Source organism: Pinus tabuliformis, chromosome 5_2 (genome assembly GCF_031772625.1).
Source record: "Pinus tabuliformis cultivar Carrire ecotype Pingquan chromosome 5_2, CPIR1, whole genome shotgun sequence".
Classification (NCBI taxonomy): domain Eukaryota; kingdom Viridiplantae; phylum Streptophyta; class Pinopsida; order Pinales; family Pinaceae; genus Pinus; species Pinus tabuliformis.
The window spans coordinates 232,808,855-232,831,448 of record NC_142306.1 but is presented as its reverse complement, the minus strand read 5'-3'; the positions used below and the strand labels follow the sequence as shown (position 1 = coordinate 232,831,448).

At 37.9% G+C, this 22,594-nt stretch overlaps 1 long non-coding RNA gene across 1 annotated transcript in view; it reads right to left on the bottom strand.

Moving 5' to 3' along the window:
* LOC149158388 (uncharacterized) overlaps positions 1–22,594 on the bottom strand; it is a 77,686-nt gene that overhangs the window by 39,191 nt on the left and 15,901 nt on the right. Inside the window, exon 2 of the long non-coding RNA XR_016262035.1 lies at positions 9,482–9,620. This is a non-coding gene — a long non-coding RNA (uncharacterized LOC149158388). The remainder of the gene's footprint in view (positions 1–9,481; positions 9,621–22,594) is intronic.

The following is a 22,594-nucleotide window of genomic DNA, read 5'->3' as shown; positions in this document are numbered from 1 at the left end:
AGATATCCTCATTTGAAATACACTGTAGGTTCATCTGAACCTCCTCTGAAAGCTGCAACTTTTGGTGGTGGAATCAAGTCAATCCGACGAACGGTTTGCAAGATATCGACTTCCCTAGTTTGAAGCCGGAAGTTGCCGAAACTGAAGCTGTAACTGCAGAAGTAAAGTTTTACATGCGTGTTCTAGAAGATCTCCTCATCTAAACTACACTATAGGTTCATCTGAACCTCCTCTAGAAGTCACAACTTTTGGTGGTGGAATCAAGTCGATCCGATGGTTGGTTTGTGAGATGTCGTTTGCCCTAGTTTGATGATGAAGTCGCTAATGCTGACGCTGCTGATCTAGGGTTTGCTACTGCTGATATGAATCAGATTTATTGTACTATCTCTCTACTGAATTATTGAAGATAAAAGAATATTTGATCAAAGGGTTCCCCACACATTGTGGGGTTTGTCCCTGGCTAGCTGCCACATCTTGTGTCTCTTGTCTTGGCTTGTTTTTTATCGAACGTTTAATGTTCTATCTGCACTTTACTTTATGTACATGTGATTGATAATCTGTGGAATATAATAAGGAAAAGAAGTAAACTATTATAAGCATAGAACATACTATAACTTAACATGGTATTAGAGCTGAGGTGAAGACAAAGCCCGAACAAGAGCAAGAGCAATCATTGAAGAGAAGATTCGCAAGGCTATCCTAAAAGAACGATGGGGTCCTCAACGCTCTTTCCTGCTGAAGACAAGCTCCATGAGAAAGCTGACTTTGACGGATGGAAGATGTCTATTGATCTAACCCTTGAGGATCAAGGAGTGTTGGGTCATGTGAGAGGAAATATTGTTGAGCCTCCATAGAATGCACCTCCTACTGCCAGGAACAAATGGAAAAACGGAGAATTCAAAACAAAGAAGATCATTTGGGACTATCGACAAGCACTTGGTGGCCTACATCTCTGAACTGGACACCTCCGAGGAAATATACGATAGACTGGTGAATATATTTAAAGTTAATGATGCAAATCAAGTTTTGTTTCTTAGAAATAAACTGAGGGAAATCAAGAAGGGTAAAGATGAGAGTATGCAAGCATACTTCTTAAGAATCACTGAGATTAAGAACGATCGCCTATCTATTGGGGAGACTATTACTGACAGAGAAATGGAACTTACAACTCTTGGAGGATTACCAACTACTCTTTTGAACAATAATGCAATTCCTGGTTTCGAGGAATTAATGGCTAGATGCATTCAAGAAGAAACAAATGGCAAGGTATGTATATGGAAAAATAATGTTAAAGATGCTTTCACTCTTGGGTTTCGAGTTGATTCTTTATATCAGGTCGGTGGAAGTCCACTAGGTGTCATGTCTTGTGACACAACTCTTCAGTCCGAACTTTGGCATCGGAGGTTTGCCCACCTTCATTACAAAGCTCTACACGATGTAAGATAGATGGTAATAGGGATGCCCAAATTACGAGTAGAGAAAGAAGGTGTATGTCCAGGATGTGTTGAAGGAAAGCTCAAAAGGGTGCCATTCCGATCAAGCCAAAGCAAGACCTTTGATATATTACAGTTGGTTCACTCAAGAATATCTGAGGCTGGCATTAAGAGGGAGGCTAATACACCACATACTCCTAAGCAGAATGGTGTGGCGGAAAGGAAAAAGCATACAATTGTGGAAGCTGTCTCTATGGGTAGATGTTGTAACAATGCCTGATGTGGAGGAACCTATGGATCCGATTGATCCTCCTCCACATGAGCCTTCCTCTTCTAGGAAGAGGCCTTCATGGCTTAGGGGGCTACTTGATGATGCTGAAGGACATGCTGCACCCCGAGGAACCTTTCATGAAAGTAAGAAACCTAATAGGTATCAGGGATACCTGACCATCATGAGCACGATCATAAAAAATGAGCCTTCATCATTCTCAGATGCCGTCAAGCATCAAGTATGGAAGGATGATATGACCATTATGGAGAATGATGTCTGGGAAGTAGTTCCGAGACCATAGGACAAGACAATTGTTACTTCAAAATGGATTTACAAGATAAAGCTATAGTAGATGGAAGTATGAAATAGTATAAGGCTCGTTTTGTTTCTCGTGGTTTCTCCCAGAAGGAAGGTATAGACTATGACATGATATTTGCACCTGTTTCCAGATATACGACCATCCGCTTGATCATATCCCTTGTGGCTTCACAAGGATGGAACCTACATCAGATGGATGTCAAGACTGCGTTCTTGCACGGTTCGATCAAAGAAGAGGTCTACATGGAGCAACCCGAAGGATTTGAGATTTATGATCAAAAATCTCATGTATGCAGGTTGAAGAAGGCTCTCTATGGGCTGAAGCAAGCACCCAGAGCATGGTATGAGAGGATCGATAACTACTTGATGAAGCTGGGATTCACTAGGAGTGAAGCCGATCCTAACCTTTACTTTAAGGTTGAAGATGAAAAGCCTCTCATACTGGTGCTGTATATGGATGACCTCTTTCTAACAGGTGAAGACCCTCTCATTCACAAATGTAAGAGGGAGTTGGTTCTGAATTTGGAATGAAGGACCAAGGACTTGAAGTGTGGTAGAATCCAAGGGAAATTTTCCTATCTCAAGGAAAATATGTGTAAAGATATTGGAAAGATTCGATATGATGGACTGTAAGCCTGTGACTACCTCGAGGATCTTAACTTTTAGAATTTATATGGTAGTGATGTTGGATCAGATTTGGGAAATGCCTCTGAGTTTTAAAAACTCATTCGCATTGATGTTCTTGGTGAACCTTCGTCCGAACATATGTTTTGCAGTTAGCATTGTGAGCTCATATTTGGTTGAGCCTCACTAGATTGGTGCCAAGAATATTCTGAGATGTCTTCAGGACAAAATCTCTCATGGATTGAGATACACTGCCGAAAATATGAAACTACATGATTATTTGAATGCTGATTAGGAAGGTAGTGTGGAGGATCAGTGGAGCACTTTTTAGTGCTGTTTCTATTTGGATTCTGCTTCGATATAATGGATGAGCAAGAAGTAGAAGTCGATTGCCATAACCGCCACCAAGACCAGATACATATCTACGAGTATGATCTCATATGAATATGCCTAGTTGGGGAAGCTCTTCAGTGAGTTGTTTGAACACATACCACTTTGATTCTCTATAACAACCAGAGGTGGGATTCAATTATTGAGGAATCCCGTATTCGTCGATTGCTCCAATAGATAGACATCATATGGGATATGGTAAGTCCATGAGCAAGGAGGCTCCATCGCATTAAGATGATGTACAGGTCGATACACCTTTTCAAAGCCCCAAGGAAATATCTAATTTGTGATTTTCCCAAATGACTTGGAGTCGTCAAGAAACCCTTGTACAAGGGTCTTGCAGGTTGCATACATTGAGATCTTGGAGCTCTGAGGGCTTGCGGTTATTACTGGAGCAACATACGACCACAGGGTGACTCACCCTCCCCTGGCGGTGCACACTGGGATAAGATGATTCGCTCTCTTGTGGAACAGGATGATTCGCTCTCCTGTGTAGCAGGATGATTAGTTCTCCTGTGAGGCCTGGATTGATGTGTTCTCCATGGCGATTGTAGCAGGATTGATGTGTTCTCCTATGAGGCCTAGATTGATGTGTTCTCTATGGAGATTGTAGCAGGATTGATGTGTTCTCCTGTGAGGCCTGGATTGATGTGTTCTCCATGGTGATTGTAGCAGGATTGATGTGTTCTCCTATGAGGCCTGGATTGATGTGTTCTCCATGGTGGCCTGGATTGATGTGTTCTCCATGGTGGCCTGGATTGATGTGTTCTCCATGGCGATTGTAGTAGGATTTATGTGTTCTCTTGTGAGGACATGATTGATTAGTTCTCCTGTCGAGGCATCCTACCCATGTAGTCTGGGACTCATGGGAAGTACCTCTCATCTGATCAATGAGCAGGGAAATGAAGTTAGGGACCATAGTAGTACCAATGGATGCATTTTTGTATCTACCATACTCCCTATGCTAGGATGACCTCCATTGATCTGGGATCAATGATACTGGTTTGGGACCAGTGGTAGGAGTTGTACCATATTATGAAACTGACTTCGGGTTGGTTGAGACTGGTCTGGGACCAGTGGTACATACTCTGAGACTGACTTCATGTCAGTGCAGTACTGGTCTGGGACCAGTGAGAGTGGTACATACTATGACGCTGACTTCAGGTCGGTTGAGATTTGTCTAGGACCAGTGGTACACTCTCTGAGGCTGCGATACTGGTTTGGGACTAGTGGTAGGAGTGGTACTTACTATGAAGCTAACTTCGGGTCGTTTGAGACTGGTCTGGGACCAGTGGTACGCACTCTGAGACTGACTTTGTGTCACTGGAGAATGATACTGGTCTGGGACCAGTGGAGTTGTACTCACTATGACGTTGACTTCGAGTTGGTTGAGACTGGTCTAGGACCAGTGGTACATACTCTGAGTCTAACTTTGAGTCAATATGATACATGGTCGATCATTTCTTCTTCTTCATAATTCGGACAAAAGCAGAGCATAACAGAATAATGCAAGAGCAGAGCAGAATAGAGCAGAACAATACAGATCAATACAGGGCAGAAAAAGACAAAGCAGAACAGGCAGAATAGAGCAGAGCAAGGCAAGGGAGAGGTTGTACATGGTAGTGCATTTGATGGATGAATAGTAACGACCGATAGACAAATTTCAGATGAAGTTCTCCCTACTTGAGAGGGAGTGTTAAAATTGGAAACTAGGGAAAAACTTCATGTGGGTCATCTTATTCATGGCTGATAAAATTTTTATTAAATTCCTCTCGTCAGAGATGTAGGATTGATATAGAGATCATCCTATTCCGATAAGTATTCATGGAGATATGAATTTATTTTGATTATGGAATTATTATCAAGCCAACCTACAACTCATGTAGGCTCAGAAGCCCAATAGTCACATCTATTCAAACACCAACATTGTGTATAAATACAGGAGGACTTTTCCTCATTCAGACTCACTCATCTCATCACATCTCTCTCTCTCTCTACTGTGCAGAAAAGAGTCTATTCTCTACTGCACAGAAAAGGGTCTCTCCCTCACACATGTGAAGCCGAAAGCTGCTGAAACTGAAGCTGCAATTGCATAAGTAAATATTGACCTGTGTGGACTAGAAGATCTCCTCATCTAAACTGTGTTGTAGGTTCATCTGAACTTCCTCTGAAAGCCGCAACTTTTGGTGGTGGAATCAAGTCAATTTGACGAACGGTTTTCAAGATATCGACTGCCCTAGTTTGAAGCCGGAAGTTGCCGAAATTGAAGCTGCAACTGCAGAAGTAAAGTTTGACCTGCATGGTCTAGAAGATCTCCTCATCTGAATTATGTTGTAGGTTCATTTGAACCTCCTCTGGAAGCCGCAAATTTTGGTGGTGGAATCAAGCCGATCCGACGGTCGGTTTGTGAGATATCGTCTGCCCTAGTTTGATGATGAAGCCGCTAACGCTGATGCTGCTGATCTAGGGTTTGCAACTACTGATATGAATCAGATTTATTGTACTAATTATCTCTTTTGAATTATTGAAGATAAAAGAAGATTTTATCAAAGGGTTTCCCCACACATTGTGGGGTTTTTCCTTGGTTAGCTGCCACATCTTGTGTCTCTTGTCTTGGGTTGTTTTCTGTCGATCGTTTAATGTTCTATCTGCACTTTACTTTATGTACATGTGATTTATAATATGTGGAATATAATAAGGAAAAGAAGTAAACTATTATAAGCATAGAACATACCATAACTTAACATATTCAAACTTGAACCAATGTCAAAAGTTTTACCTGTCGTAACCACAACAATTATCCTCCTTTCATCACCTGAATCTGAACTTAGATCTTGCTGGACTACTACAATTGCCTTATTTTCATCCTTCTCCTTCAGGAAATTTTTGGGCTTAAGTTCTGGATGAAGTTTCAAACACTTAGATTCATCATGACTGATTCTTTGGCAATGAGAACAAGTAGGTCTTTCCTTCTGAGCTATCACTGATTTCTTTCTCTTTGAATTTTTCTTCCCCTTACTGTCATTGGAATATTTGATTTCCAGCTCTTTTGATGATTGCAATGAAAAATTGAATGGTTTTCCACCTGAGTTATATGTATGGCCTGAACACACACTTCATCAAAATCTTCAGGATTAAACATCAATAATGTACGCTGCAAATATGAATGTAAAATGCCGATATATTTTATTAAAGTTTCACGTGTATCAAATGAAATACCAAGCGCCAATGCTTTCTTTCTGCCGTTTACCTTGCCTCAAATGCTACCAATCAATAACATCTTGCTTTATGTATCCTAAAGGATATAATTGTTTCCTAAGAGCTTTTAAAAACTTAGACCATGAAGAGATGACTTTTCCTTTTCGTTTTACATCTATCTGAGTTTTACTTTCCCACCAGATTAACGCTATTCCCCCCATTCTAAGTGTAGCTAACTGAATTTTCGTTTTATCATCAGAAATGTTCTGAATGCGACAATACACTTCTAACTACTTAATCTAGTTATCTAGATTTTTAGGATTCATTTCGCCATCATAAATAGGTAACTCAAATTTTACATCAAGTTTCAAAAGAGATTTTTTCTTAGGTTTCTTTTCTGTTTTAGATTCTGCACTGGAAGAAGAAGAAGAAGATGATGATGGAGATGATGGAGGTGAAGGTGGTTTATCAGCCTTGCTTTTACCTTTTTCCTTCTTCGATGTCTTTGAAGAAGAAGCTGCATCTCTCGCCTTCTTGTTTTCATAGAGTTCTCCCAACATCTATTGCATAGTCAAGAATGCTTGCTGAAACTATTCATCACTCATCTTAGTTTCAGTGTTTTCACCTGCACCAGATTGTATCATGGTCGACTTATGAATGACTTGTCGCTTTCCAATCTCTGGATCAATCTGCTCGAGGATTCCTTCTCCATGTTGCGACTTTGACCTGGTTAACATTAAATGTAAAATTCTGCAAATGCAACTTGCTCTGATACCAAATTATATGATCTAAAATGATCATATGTTAAAACTGAAGTAGAATTGATTATGCCATTAATGAATTGAATTTTAACTGAAAGTGCAGAAACCGAGAGAACTGCTTAAGAAGAAAGAATTTACGAAAACTGATAAAACATAAGTAAGATGCAAAATAGTAATGAAAACAACAAATACACAGCAATACTAGACAACAAGATTGATTACGGAGTTCGTCCTTGATGGACTACGTCTCTGGGTCCACTTTTAAGATGGGCGACTGCTTTATTAGGATTGAAACTGAGGAGATCGATTACACAAACAATTGACCAAAATGAATGTGCATGTAGGCACTTCTTATCACTATCATAAGAAGCTCTCTGAACCATCTTTCCAATGCCTATCACGGCTCCCAATTCTGACTCCCGATGCTCTTGTTACACTAAAAACAAAAACGATTATAACCTCCAGAATCTGCATACAAAACTTCAAAACCACTCTAATGCACTTCAATGAGAAAACTACCTTTTTAAAAGCCTGCAAGTACACTCAAACCTCCTCAGGCTGAATTTGGGATGAACGAACTGCAATCTGGGGTTGTTTGGGTCTCGGTCTAGTCATGAAATGACACCTAGGATAAGGTTGTTTGGTCATTGCATTAGTTGTTGCACCCAAAACTGCAATAAAACCCAAAATAAACCATATATTAAAATAGAAACTGCTGGCGGCTTGCTTACCGGGCAGAGGAGGTTGACTGCCCGCATGTGAAAAAGGTGGTCTAGCCATTGTTAGACACCTGGTGGTTTATCCGCCCGACGGTTATGGTATTGCAGTTAACTCCGACAGTTCCGATTATGAACTGTTCACTTGTTTTGAACCATTCCCCGCACAGTTACCGTTACGGTTTCCCATTCTGTAACAGTTAATTGTTAACCCCGACGACTAACATCTGATTCCGCTCACATGTCAACTGCCCCACGGTCTTCTCTACAGTTTCCAAGCCCGATGTCTTATTCCACTACAGTTATCATTTGCTCTGTTCACATGACCACTACCACAATCGTCTCCCTGCACGGTCAAGGCCCGCGGTTGTGACTGTTATGGTTTATTTTTGTACTATTTTATGCTTATATAGTTTTGAATAGGGCAAGAGTTGTTTTAAACATAGGTTTATGTGTTTAATATATAGAAATGTAATATATGTTTAGGACTTATGTGTATATGTATTTTTTAATACATTTAGGGTTGTAATATGGCTTAGAACTTAGGTTTAGGGGTTTAAATGCATGGATTTAGGTGTATTAGGGTTTAGTCTTAGGTTTTTGACATTTTAATGCATGGTTAGGGTTTTAGGTCTTTACATCAAATAGAAAAACCCATTTACCACCAAATGTCACAAAGCGACAATAGAAACATTTATCTCATGATGATGACAACCAAACCTTGTAAAATGAATGACAAAACCCACGTCGACACCAAATCCTGCAAAGTGGATGAAAAACCTCATGTTGACACCAAATCCTGCAAAGTGGATGACAAACCTCATGTTGACAACCAAATTCTAGCGAAATTGATGACAACCAACATGTCGACAGCCAAGTACAAAACCATATCACCATGAAAACCATGAAAAACCATAGACATCACCTGAACAACCTGAACCATAAACAACATTGTCGAAACTGAACGACACCAGACTGAATGCTGATGACGAAACTAAAACTGTGTAACTGATCTGACGAGATACTCCTGGATCATATTGACTTAGCAGCGTTAACCAAGTTCACGTTTTCTTAGGGTGTGCATGTGTGACAAATGCGTCAAGTGGATGAGTTAATTGAGCATTTTTTATGATGCAAATGCTGCTAAAAATAAAGTGCATAAACTATAAATAATACTGAAAATGGATAGTAAAATAACAATAAATTGAAGCACACAACCCCCAACCCAAGAAGACAATCAAGCAACAAAAAATAAGAGCTAAAAAGAAAATCAAGGACACATAAAATGACCAAAATATCTAATGTCTAAGAGACTTGGATCTAAAGGCAAAAATCTACTCAAAATAGTGTAGAAAACCAACAAACAACGGAGGTGAAAATGCTAGAGAAAGATAGCAAAAAATCTCTAAAAGTAAGGATACACAAGGGGATCCTAAGGGGGAAAGACAACACAATATTCAAAATGGAATAAAGTGTTGTAAAAAACTATCTAAAATGACTGCAAAATAGTGGTCAAAACACTGAAAAACAACGGCTAAAAATGTTGCACACTAGACTCCTCAACTCAGTCATGCTCTTCCTAAATGATGGAGGTGTACTCTAAAACCTAGGTGGATTTTTCCTTCCTCAATGAGAAACTAATAAGTGGACATAGGTCTAGAGGTGACTTCGGAAATTGCATAAACCCTTCCCGACACACACAAAACAGTTGCAGCTAAAATTGGAAAATATGAAAATTTTTCCGAAAAATTGCGGAGTGCAGAAACTGACCTGAAAAGTGTGCTTGGCGCAGTTTCTGGATTGAAAAGTGCATTGGGCATAGTTAATGGTCTAAAAAGTGCGCTTTGTTCTCTCCTTTATTGCTCGCCAGATCTAACCCAGATTGCGTCGTCTCCTACTCGGCTGGTACCTGTGACCCACAGAAAGATACAAAACCCCAACATAAATGAATTTTTTTCCAGAAAATAGAAGAGATCTAAAAATAGAAATTGAGAGGAATGAAAATTATGAAGAAACACTGAAAATAACTAAAACAACAGTCACCAAGGTTTTGAATTACTACACCAGTGGAGTCACCGTTTGCTGACTACTAAAGTTCTAAAGACACATTAAAGTCGCCATTTGTTAAATTGAAAATTCTTAGTATGTGTACCAAAAATGCTTCACTTAAGTTGTTATCACTGAAAATGCTATTGTAAAAATTTTTGGTCTAGCTCAAAGAGTGGGTGTTTTCGCAGTGCCTGAATTATTTTTAGCAGTTTCGTAGCGCTACCTGTTTGCGTGGTTTCGTAGCGTGCTACGAAATTGGGAATTGGTTCAAGTTTTCAGCGAAGGTCTAAATCCTAACATGCCTATTGTATAGAGTTTTGTTTCCCTCCAGGGATGTTGATGAGGGCAGTGACAGTGTGTCCAAGGAGGCACCCTATGATGATGCAGCTATTGTGGGTTTGGCATCAAGTACATTAAGGGAGTTATCTCTGAAGTCTGGTTCATGGGTGATTGTGAAAGATGTACATACTAATGTGGGAGACTTGCAGGAGATTTTGTGTTGAATCCTCCAGACAAAGAATCTATTAAATTCCATAAAACATAGAGTGTTTGATATTTGGGATTGTCTTTTCACAATCTGTAACTTCTTTCACAAAACAGGGCGCCACAATGGATTGAAAGATTTGAGAAATATTTATGATAAAGTTCATATTCACACCTTGTTCAAGGATAAAGATAAGGATACTTCGGCTTTTCAATCTGAGGATGATTGATTTTTCGATCATAAGTGACCTCTAAGGAAGATTGTCTAAAGCAGAGGTTTGATCGTTTTGTTGTTGCATTGGAAGATGTTTCCAAAGATGCGCTACTTTTCTTAAAAGACAAAGCCTTGAAACTCTTGAATTCCTTGTTTCTGTTTCACTGCAAAATATGGTACCCAAGGTTAAATGTTTTTCCTATATATTGCGCTCGGTCTTTTTCCAATGGATACCTTACACTTTGTAAAGTCACTGTTACACAGAAAAAGATATATGGGAACTGAAAGATCTAGGACATCAAACAGCTCAGAGGATGGTTCTGGTTTCTGGTCCATTGCATTCTGTGCGAGAAATAAACCAAAATCTTCCAAATTTGGTTTCGTTTTGTCTCGAATGAAGCTTAATCAGTTAATCAAAGATGAAATTATTACCAGTTAGCGCATGGTACCTTCAGGAAAATCCCTGATAGAAATAAATGGAGATTTAGCAAACGTCGAGAGCATTGATCTTTTCTCGTTGAGAGGATTGGTTCGTGGTGAATTGTCATTGGCAGACCAAGTAGCAAGGTTGAAAGTTCTGCGAAAGGTAATGAAGAGGTTTCTATATACACCTGCGCCATCCGAACAGGGTTCTTTTCGTTCAAGACTTCCGTTCTATCCTCGTAAACTATCTGAGCAATCTTAGGATAAAAGTTAAATGTAATTTAATGTGGACATCATGCACTTTTAAAGAAGAACGAAATTTTAGGTCATTGGTTTGGCACCGACGTGAATCATCATACAGATGGCGCTGAAGGAGTTAGGTTTAGCCTTTTGGCTGATCTATATACGTCCACGTCATCGGTATCATGCTAAATCGAATCCTCATGACCGTGAATGATGTTAAGGGGCGCATAAGAAAGGGCCTACAATTTATTTCTCCGGAGCCTACAGAATCGAGACAATTAGATGGCGGAGAATTCAAGTAGCAGACAACAAAACCAGTGAATCTCCATCTGGCGGTTCGTTTGCAACTCGTACCTAACCTCATGATATCTTCCAAGCAGTAAATACTTTATCTGATGTGTTTTCTCAGAAGGGGAGTTCATTTGTTCGTAATATATTACAGAGAAGATCTAGGTTGCTTCCAGAAGAAACAGATGGATCCTCGGCTTTACTTAATTCACCGGTTCATATCACAGCTCTGAAATTTGAGAATTAAATTAACCAAGTTCTTCATGGCCTAAAAAAACAGAGTCTCAAGAAGCAGAATATAAGTTTGCCCATGAAGAACTATATTTCCTCTGTTACTTACAATACCTTGTTGCTGGGAGAATTCATACATCCAGCAGTTGAATGCCATGGTGCTGCACGAATAGTCAGAGGCTGTGCAATTTATGTCAGAGAAACTGGAGCACCTTGCCAAATAGTGGTGACCGGAATATACTCTTTAAATGTTTTCCTTTCTGCGCCAGTTATGATTCTTTTATTTAAATTCATATTACAGTTTCAGGTGAAGATGATTTTTAGAGTTGGAAAGGGCTATTTTGTATACAGTAAGTCGAAGGTCTTAGCTGCGCTAAATGGTATGAGGATGGAAAACTCAAACAAACTGGAAACGATCTATGGGCACTGGGTTGCACTTTGTATCAGAGGCTGTCTGACATATCACCTTTTAAAGATGGCAGTGAGTGGCTCACATTCCAAAGGATCACCTCATTTGAAGATTTGAAGGCAGCAAGGAATACTACAGTGAATTTATGTTCCAGTTGGGATTTATGAAGCTTTTTATTGGTTTGATGCTAATCAAGTTGGCTGTGATATGTAATGACAGAAGCAAGCTTCATCTTCTTAAAACTATTTAGGTTCCTAATAGCTGTGCAAATGTCTGAAGAGATCATGAATCTGAGCAGAAAACGCTTCAAAGATACATAGGTTCTGTTTTGACATCTACAGCAGTTTCGTAGCGCGCTACGAAACTGCTGTAGAATGCTGTTTTATGGAAAAACAATGAATTTTGATGATGAGGTTAGTTAATGGTAAAAGAAGGTCTCAAACTCAGGCAGGGAGATCATACATGGGTTTCATAACAACTCAAACAGTGACAGGTGTAGCTCTTGAAGAGAAAATAAAATATTTTGTTTATTTTCATAAAGTTTTCTCAAAGGCAATTTATGACCGAGCTACTAGCGTATTGGTGGGGTTACCAGAATCTTCGGTTGATACACCTGTTGGTCCTTGAAGTATCCAGATCATATAGCATATGGTGGTTATGAGTTGATTAATTGAAGGTTCAAAGAACTTGGAGTGTGGTTTTTAAATGATGAAGAGGAATGGAAGACAGGGGACCGTGGATATAGGGTGATTAATTTTATCAATTAATAAGCTGTCTTACAGCTAGCATCCGAGACCAGCTTGCTCGGTGAATGCTCCCTTAACATATTTTAGTTATAATGGAAATCATACAGCTGTCCAGCATCCAAGAGCAATCAAGCATACGAGGAGAAAGGAATTAATGTTTTAGTTTGATTAGGATTATGTGCAATTACATTTCAACACTTTGTAATAAATGCATTAGTTAAGAGCATGTAGGAGTAGTTAATAGCCAACTTCGAGGCTCCCCTCGTGCTGGAGGAGGAAGCTCGAGGTGTTGGAGTTTGCTTGCCTATATATGGGCCAAGGTTAGATGTAGAAAGGGTTGGATATTTTATGAAAACAGAGTGCTATTTTGGCTTGTGTAAAGAACAGTTTGCAGTAATATAAGATATATGCCTTTCTTCTCAGGATTCATACAGCATTTCCATGTTCAAGATGTATTGTTTTACTTTGTCCTTCATGTCTTTTTTCAGTTGCTTAGAGGAGTAATCACTCAGAATTCACATATGTTGCTCTGACTTCCTGTACTCTTCTATGAACTGTGGTTTTATAAGAGTTATATTTTGAACATTTAAATGTCACATGCCCTGACTTCTATGTAGAGGAAATATCATTGTTTGTTGTAGCATGTTTGACTCCATAAGCCCAATGGATGTATTTGTATATTTGTCCAGCCAGCAAGTTCATTAAATCTATTGTACAAGAGTTAGCCCTCTTATCAACATTCAAAATCAATAACTTTTTCTTGAGAGAGCCCTCTCAGGCTAGGGAGGCTAATCCTTAGTCAAAAGCTTGGTCTGAAACAGTTACACAGAGTCTACCTGATCAGCAGCCCTTCAGTGCTTGATTTTGTGATAACATAAGTCATTGGTGACTAATGACCCTAACGACATAATATGGTTGTCTATGCTTTATATATACAATAAAAAACAAAGAAAAACCATGCAACACAACAAATCTTGCAAACCAAAACATATAACAACAAGAAATTAGAGTGCAATAACCCAATGGAGGACTTAATCAAATAATAATTTTATTAAAACACTTGGTGAAGAGGAATTACAACATGGGTCTATAATTCCCCCTCTGTGGGATGGGTCATTCTCTTGTCCTTGTGCTTCAACTAGGTGATTCTATCTCAACTTGTAATGGGAAAAAAACAAAAAGATGGTTTAAACTCAAGTGGGAGCTCAAATGTAATGAGATGATAATGGCGACGATGAAAATGGTCATGGTGAAGAATGAATAGAAAACCCACTATTCATAACAAAGTATTGAGCCAAATTAGGAATTGGAAAATAATAAAATATCATTGATTAAATCAAAATCTAGGCGTTGAGAATGCTTTATTATATTTTTTGAAAGGGAAAATATATTCAAAATGGTCAAATATATTTATTTAGAAACTAGTTGAAGTAATTAACAAATAAAAATGATTTATTAATCACTATGTGAGATTAAGAAATAAATAATTATTAAATAATGGTTTAATAATTATCTCATAAGGAAAATAGGGGATAAATAAGGAATAATAAATAAATAATGGTTTATTTAATTATTCCAAGGTGATTAAGTCAAAAGTGATAAGAAATAATTATCAAATAATGATTTAATAATTATTTCTAGAGAATATTGAATAAATAATGATTTGTTTAATTATTCTCGTGGAGTTTTTGTGTTTTAATGAGAAATAATTTAGAAAAATGGTTTACTAAATTATTTCCTATGGTTAAGGTGGGTTTTACCATGGTAAAATTAATCCTACATGGTGTATTTCGATCCACCCAGTAAGAAATGACTAGGTGAATATTTTTTTGGTGATAACACAAACACTAATCTTGATACATCAAAGGGATCTACATCTAGTTCTACTTCATCAATAAAATCAACAATGATAGTAAATATGGTTTTGCACTTTTTGGTTGCCTTTATTTCCTCATCCTTATTTACTCATCCCAATGGATATGGGATAGGATGATCACTAACTTCCAATCCTAATTTGTTGACCAACTTTGCTACAACGAGATTCACTTGTGATCTTGAGTTGAACAAAGCATCAAATTTTTATCTTCTTGACCTATATATTTATGTGGAGGAGTTTGGTCATTTCATGCTCTTACAGTTGCTAAAGGATATTTAGATTCACCCCGTTTTGCACTGATGTACAAACAATCTTCTCATCCACGTCGAAACTGCTTTTCGCTTGATTACCTGAATCTATGGCCATGAGATTCTTCTTTTTAGTAATCTTCTTTCAGTTCTTTGGGTTGAGATTTGGATGTGACTTTAAACAATTTTCATCTGTATGACCATCAATTTTAGAATGGTTCTCAGGATATTTACACTAATGTTGTGTGCCTGTTATCTTTTTTCTTTTCCCACTTTCCACTTCTTCTTCCCCTCTCCCTGGTGCTTCTTCTGCTTTGAGCCACTTGATTTCCCTTTCTTCAAGCCTATGTTCTTTAGGTATTGTTCCTATACCAATTCCTTCTCCAACCATTCTAGATTTGAAAAACATCACTTTCTTCCACAAATGGCTATGTATACTCCCCAGATACTTGAGGAGTATGCGCGGGTTTTTTGGGGATATACCCAACATTATGACCATATTTATAAATTCGGTGGTCTACTCTTGTACACTCTACCCATGATTTTTCCTAAAGTAATGCCAATGGATCTACCAGTCTTCTACATATTTGATAGGGTAAAACTGTGACTTTATGAAAGTTTTGAAATCCTCCCATTTAGTCACTAGAGGATCTCCCTCAAAACTTAGGGTCTCCATGTGGATTTCCCACTAGGTTATGGCATGACCCTCTAATTTCTGTCAAGCAAATGAAATATTCTATTCTTCCTCTATATGATCAACAATAAAATAAAATCTTAACTACTACAACCAATGATTTAGCTTTTGAGCATGAATCTCACCTTGATACAACTTGATTTCAACCTTCAATTTCATTTTGAATAAGGACTATGAATGGTTCATGGCATTCAAATTAAGTTTTTCATTTTCAAGTTCTTTCTTAGATTCTCTCTTCGGTTCTTCTTTATTTTCCAATTTCCCCTCAAATCCAACCTCCACGTTAGAATGTATATCTTCTCCAAATAGTTTAAGCTTATTGGTTAAGTTTGTGATGAGAAGACTCGCATTATGTTTATATCTGCAACTTGTGCTTTAAGTTGCACAAACCTCTCCTCCACAAGTCTTAAGGGTTATTAATAGATTCTTTGGCCATGGTTGGGGTTTTATGACTTTCAACTTAATCGATATGGATCCCCATACATCTCCATAATATATCTAAAGAACCCTACTATGATATTAATATAGTTCATAAATGCTGTGGATATTCCACTAGATAGTTTTTCACAACAAATATGATAAAAATATACTTAAAAATATAAAATCTATACTGTGAGGGTTATTTTTCCTTATACTTTAGGATTTATTAAGTTATTATTTTATACATGCAACATGTAAAATGTGGAAAAGAGAGAATAGAAAAAAATACAATCACCCACAACCATAAAAATGAAAGATATACCATGGGAAACCCTTTCGGGAAAAAATTTAGTTGGAATGTGAGGCTACTCTCTCTCTCTTTCTCTGAATGGAAATGGATGCAAGTACAAATAAGTAAGACTCGTGGCCTATGGGATGATATAGTACTGGGATGCTACAATTCATAAACTCTCTCTGTTTATTCTCTGTCTATCCACTCTTAGCTACTCCACTGATCTATGGAACAAAATCCACTCGAAAAGAATGTAACCACTTTTCTTCTTAGTGGCCCAGTTATAACACTACTCGATAGTCCACTAGTGGTTAGTTTTGACTCCTTCAACCATTAATATAGTTACAATATTGACTATTCTAGAATTTTATTCATCATGATCACATCACTAATCCATTTTCAATGAACAATGGGGAAGTGAGGTGACATCCTCTTGTATTATGGTGGTAAAATTTTGATAGGCCAACTTCTGGGAGGCATAAATTTCTCATACAAGCTTCGATTGAGGTGATTCTTATTCCATTCGAAAGGTGTTATCATGTATATTATGCCATCTAGGTCAATAGTAAGGTTAATACTACAAAAAGTGTTCATTTAAGGTTTCAAAATGCTCCAGAAGTTTTTGACAAAACATTTTCCAAACTAGGATTGCTGGTAAAAATGGTTTTGTGAGTAGATCCCTCTCTGAAAGCATTAAGATTGATGAAAATTAAGATAAAATGTAGATAAATATTCCAAGATAAACACCTAATATTGAATTTTCTTCTCTAAAGTGCCCATAACAAGATCCAACAAATTATCTTCTAGAATGTTCCTTCCTCTTAGAATTAGCTTCTAAAATTGATAAATGTGCTTTATAATTGGACCTCTTTGCTAGATATTTATCAATTGGAGAACATGTTCCTATTAGTATCTCATATCATGCTAAGAATTTCTCCATAAAAGTGAACTAGGAGACAATATAATGCTTCTTACTTTTTAAATTTTTTGGTATCACAAAATTTGATCAAGTTCTAATTAGAAGAATGTGATTGTTACCTTTTGTGAAGTTGGAACTTGGTGGAGATCAAAGAATTTACCCATGTATAATATTCATATTATAGGATATTTATCATCAAGCTTATTCGTCTCAATATTAGGAATGAAGTAGTTCCTTGGTGTCAAATTAAATCTCTAATGATGTGGATATTGGAGTGATGAATGATTAAGATTTTGGGACTCAATTTTTGTGTCCTCCAATGTGTTAAAATTCCCCGTATGTTACTAAGATTCAACAATGTTATCATCCTTAATTTTCTTTATTTCATTGGGTCATATTATTACTTTTAGAGAGTCTCTCATGTAACGTAGTAAGAGCATGAATTCCATGGAAATTTCTAATCATTCCATCATTTGATCTATCAACGTTTTCATATTATCTTCCATTTTCCTAATAAGGTGTTATTATGAATGTGTCAAATTGACCGTTTTTCAACATGTTCTCACACACGTTTTTAAAATGGTTTCCCAATAGGGATACCTAATACTCTAAGTCTTCAAATTATTTAAGAGCCATGGATGAGTTCTTTGAAAGTTTAGCAGGTGTAAACTTTTTACAACACCTCTTTCCATGCAAGCCACAAATAACAACTTCCTACATTTCTCCTCTATTTTCACTTTAACACACATTTTGAATCACTTTAGATATATCCTCTAATATAAAATTATGAAAAGTTTCAAGTTACATATCTTTTAAAACTGATTTGGAGACTATTTGATAGGCCTACCTTGCACGAAATCTAACTCCAAATCTTCTACATGTTGAATTTTGTAACTATTGTCAGTCTTCATAATGAATATTCCCCCCCTTGATGTATTTATATTGATTATTGTAAAGCATGTTATTCATGCTAGAGTCAAAGGAAAATTATATTTTTGTGTCATTCCCTTTTGAACTTTTAAAAGAAGAATTTTGAATTTTTGAATAGCAAGTTTTTGGCTCCAAGTTTCTCAAGTCGGCCTCCCTCCAAGTCAAGTTGGCACAGGTAGTGTCACACCCATTCAACCTGGCCAGTTCACTATATAAAGGCCACTTGACCTCCTCCTCAAGGCAGTAATCTAAGTATCTTATGGAAAAGAAAGCGAAGGAAAAGAAGGAAATCTCTTTATCTCTCTCTCAAGCTCGCATGTGTGGCAAGAATATCTCTCTATTAGTTCATATATATTTTGGGCAATTTCTATTGTAGGGGATGAAATTCTTAGGGAAACTACACAGGATGAAATTCTCAGGGAAACTACACAGGATGAAATTCTTAGGGCAGAATAAGGAGGCTGAAATTTGACCTAGGGCAGATCAAAAGGTAGTCACTACTAGATTAGAGGGGAAGGATTGACTTGGAGGGTTTGACCATAGATTTGTTGAAGGTCAGTTTGACCTAGTTGATCACTAGAAGGTGTAGGTGTGTCTCTTGTTGAACAAAAAAAATTATCTATTGAAAAGGTTGTTAGGTTTTTCCCATTAGTGGGTTTTCCTAGGTAAATATGGTTCTCTCTTTGTGAATTATGATCTCTACTATTCTAATACTCTTGCATGGGTGAATTTATGAAGTATAATTTGTAACACCCTCCTCCCACATCTACCCAAGTAACCAGCCAACCAGGGTAAACATGTGACAAGAGGCTACTATGATATGATTCAAACTCCTAGGTGACCTTAAGGAAATGGAATCAACAGAAACACATCATACAAACCTTACACATAAGCGACATGACCCATGAGAACCATCCCAACACTTCTGGTAACCAACCCTTGGGTTCCACTAAGGTTTTAGACCTCTTGACCTCTGGACACTCCCATGTTATGGGCATGACCTCGTCCAAGAAGCTCTGGACACTCTCATGACATGGCATGCCAATGTCCAGAGACTATTTTTCTCATTGCCGTGCCAGCATCCCTACGATTCGAGCCAATTTTTCAAGCCCAAAGCCCAGGTCACTACCCATAATTTAATGACACCTTCAAAATAGAAAGATACCAATGAAACAATGATGCAAATCCAAATACTTGAACAAGCCCTTGACTGGACCCCTATTATCCAAGACATGCATTATGTCAAACATATCAAAAATATGTAATCTACAGGTGTAAACAAAAGATATAAGCATAGGGGTCTCATACTCATTTGAGAATCACTAAGAAGCATTAATGGGTCTCATACACATTAGCCGCAGTTTCATCCATTAGGTCATAGATACATTGTTCATTTAGTTACAAGTAAAAAAATGATGAGAGCCATACAAAACTATTGTCATAAAACATATACAAACCAACATAATATAAACAAAAATACCCAGGAAATTACAACCATATGATCCACATATAAGCCAATATAATACTCATAGAAATACAAGGAGAAATAATATCATATTGATGATTCAAAATCAAAACCCAGGATGGGACTACCATGTTCTACCCGACCATAGAATGGCTGAGCCAAATCTCTCTTCAACCATTCACCCCCATGCCATATTCCAAGCATGAATGTGGGATCTCATAAAACACATCAATCCAAAACCATCTAGGGATTCCAGAGGCTAACCACCTCAACCCATAAAATAGTGATTCTACCTCACAATTGGACATCACAAAACCATCATCAGATTGGTATCCATCCAAGACTTTAAGGGCTCTAGAGCATTTGTTCCAACCAAGGCCAAGATTAGTAACTCAACCCACAAATTATACTGAGCTCCAGAGCATTTGTCCAACCAAGGCTCCAGGACTAGTAACTCAACCCACCTAGGGCTCTAAAGAATTTGTCCAACCAAGGCTCCAGGACTAGTAACTCAACCCAAGTTGTTACAGGGCTCCAGAGGATTTAGCCAACCAAGGCTCTAGGACTAGTAACTTAACCCAAGCTAAGGAAACATGAGAACCAACAAAAAAAAAACAAGGAAATAAATCCACAATCACCATGGCTATCCAAGAAATGTCAAGGTTAGGGAAATCCACTGTCAATGTAGGAAATCCTCAATGCCAATGATAGATCATGACCAATAAATCACATGCATATGCCATGCATGCAAAAATTGGTGAGGAAACATAAATGCAACTTGGTACCTGCAAGAAAAACCTGTTGTAGCTGCTGATCTCGATGTACTCTTGCGCTTTCCTGCTCTTTGTTTGCCTTCTTACTCCAAAACTCCAAGTATGCGACACCCTCTAAGAATTCTCCAAGAAAACTTTAAGTGTTTCTTAGTGTATCTGCCTAATCGGAAGGATTCCCAACACCATGTTGCTTATTTGATCCACAAGGAGAGTATTTGTAGTCTACTATCTTGCTAGCCATTTGATATTCTTCCTGTAAGGTATATCATGTCAGCTAAACCAAATCACAATAAATCAATGTACCTTAGTATATTTTGGGGATGATACCTCTTCTGCAAGATCAACAAATCAACGTAATACATGTATAACATACTCATGACAACATATAGAAACATAACACATAAGCATATAACCATGTACCCATCATTCTAGCTAGAGTCCAGTCATCAATGAATGACCATGTCAACTACACATACCACAACCTCATGCATGACAACAACCACCACATCACCATGCACTTGACCACATGTGAACATTAGCATGCATAAGAAATGCATAATCAACCATACACTCATGTCGAAACCCTCCACAACAACACCATCAACTTCCCATGACGACACCACTACAACCATGATCCATACCATACAAATGCAACAAGCACATGGTCCTACAACACAAGAAACACATGCAATTGACATGAATGCATAACCAACACACAACCCATCCATTTTTAGGGGTAAACCATGCTTTGATACCACTATGTAACACCCTCCTCCCACATCTACCCAAATAACTGACCAACTGGGGTAAACATGTGATGAGAGGCTACTATGATATGATTCAACCTCTTTGGTGGCCTTAAGGAAATGGAATCAATGGAAACACATCATACAAACCTTCCACATAAGCTATAGGACCCATGAGAACCATCCCAACACTTATGGTAACCAACCCCTGGGTCCCACTGAGGTTTTAGACCTCTTAACCTCTGGACGCTCCCATGTTATGGGCATGAAAACATCCAAGAGGATCTGGACACTCTCATGGCAAGGCATGCTAATGTCTAGGGACTATTTTTCTCATTTTCGTGCCAGCGTCACTGCGATTCGAGCCACTTTTTCAAGCCCAAAGCCCAGGTCACTACCCATAATTGAATGAAACCTTCAGAATAGAAAGATAATAATGAAATAATGATGAAAATTCAAATAATTGAATAAGCCCTTGACTGGACCCCTACTAGCTAAGACATGCATTTCGTAAACATATCACAAATATGTAATCTACAGGTGTAAACAACAGATCTAAGCATAGGGGTCTCATACTTATCTGAGAATTAATAAGAAGCATTAATGCCTCAACATATTAGCTACAGTTTCATCCATTAGGTCATAGATACATTTTTTATTCAGTTACAAGTAAAAACATGATGAGATCCATACACAACTACTGTCATAAAACATAGACATAACCAACATAATATCAACATAAATACCCAGGAAATCACAACCATATGATCCACATATAAACCAATATAATACTCATAGAAATACAAGGAGAAATAAGCTCATATTGATGATGCAAAATCAAAACCCGAGATGGGACTACCACGTTCCACCTAACCATAGAATGGCTGAGCCAAATATATCTTCAGCCATTCACCTTGGTGCCATATTCCAAGCATGAATGCGGGATCTCATAAAACACATCAATCCAAAACCATCCAGGGCTTCCAGGGCCAACCACCTCAACCCATAAAACAATGGTTCCACTTCATAGTCGGACATCACAAAACCATCATCATATTGGTTTTTATCCAAGTCTTTTAGGGCTCTAGAGCGTTTGTTCCAACCAAGGCTCTAGGATTAGTAACTCAATCGACAACTTATACCAGGCTCTAGAGAATTTGTCCAACCAAGGCTACAGGGCTAGTAACTCAACCCACTTAGGGATCTAAAATATTTGTCCAACCAAGTCTCCAGGACTAGTCACTCAACCCAAGTTGTTACAAGGCTCCAGAGCGTTTGTCTAACCAAGGCTCCAGGACTAGTAACTTAACCCAAGCTAAGGAAACATGAGAACCAGCCAAAACAAAACAAGGAAATAAATCCACAATCACCATGGCTATATAGGAAATGATAAGGCTAGGCAAATCCACTGTCAATCCAAGAAATCCTCCATGC